The sequence below is a fragment of the Brassica oleracea genome, chromosome C2 (assembly GCF_000695525.1).
Source record: "Brassica oleracea var. oleracea cultivar TO1000 chromosome C2, BOL, whole genome shotgun sequence".
In the NCBI taxonomy this organism is placed as follows: Eukaryota; Viridiplantae; Streptophyta; class Magnoliopsida; order Brassicales; family Brassicaceae; genus Brassica; species Brassica oleracea.
In genome coordinates this window covers 14,791,798-14,792,834 of record NC_027749.1, presented here as the reverse complement: position 1 = coordinate 14,792,834, position 1,037 = coordinate 14,791,798, and positions in this window count along the sequence as shown.

Sequence of the window (1,037 nt, the reverse complement as noted above, 5' to 3'; positions counted from 1 at the left end):
GGGGGGGGGGGGGGGGGGGTTAGGATCAGTACTACTCTCCCAAAGGTTTAGGGAGATAGAGAGAGAAAATCGCCCAGATGCAGAGGCTAAGGAAACGGAGAGAAAGAACAACTTTTATGGTGTGTCGATATATAGAAAGAGAGAGAGACAGACTAAGTAATCCCGGACTCTTTCTTTCTTCTATATCTAATATATATCTATATCTATATCTATTATATCTATATACTTTCTCTCTATATATATAAATTTTCGTCTACAAGAAATTAGGCCCAGGCCAAGACCATTGTGTTTATATATATTATGGTAATTATATCGATTCAAACACTTTCTTTGTTGCGGAGTTTAAAATATATAACCCAACGATATCAAATTCTTCAATACTTATTAATAATTCTCTTAATCAATTAAGAAATTTCTGAGTAGGGTAATCAACCTCTACATTAATTAAAAATTAGTTAGGGTTTTTTTTCTTATAAGAAAGGTTTCTTATATAAGAAAAAGATGAATCAATATGATGTTCGGGTTGGGGACAGAGGCACCATTTTTTAGATGCGTTAGCTTTTAGTCATTTCGATGTTAATAACTGAGGACACATTCAAGAACATCTCAAGACACACGAACCAATTTACTCAATTAAGTTATCGTATAGTCTAGGAGGTCCTCTTTTACTTGTTCTTCCTGTTAATTAAAGAGTGAATATTGATTTACGGATCGTTGCATATTTAAAAATTGATCATCTTTAGTTATAAGAAACTCATACATGTGTGCTTTCTTATAACAACATTTCTAATGATGTCAAAAAAAAAAAAAAACAACATTTCTAATTCCTAGTATTATTTAAACTCATTTAACATATTCCATAGTAACTTTAGTGGTGTCTGTGTTCGTAATAACCTTTGGTTATCTGAATCCTCAACCAATGTAACTAACTTATACACACTCTACAACCACTTTCATTAAATTTGTACTTGTACCTTATGTACTAAAATTTTGTCTAAGAAAGTGTCAAGATTTCAAACTTTCTTTTAACACAACTT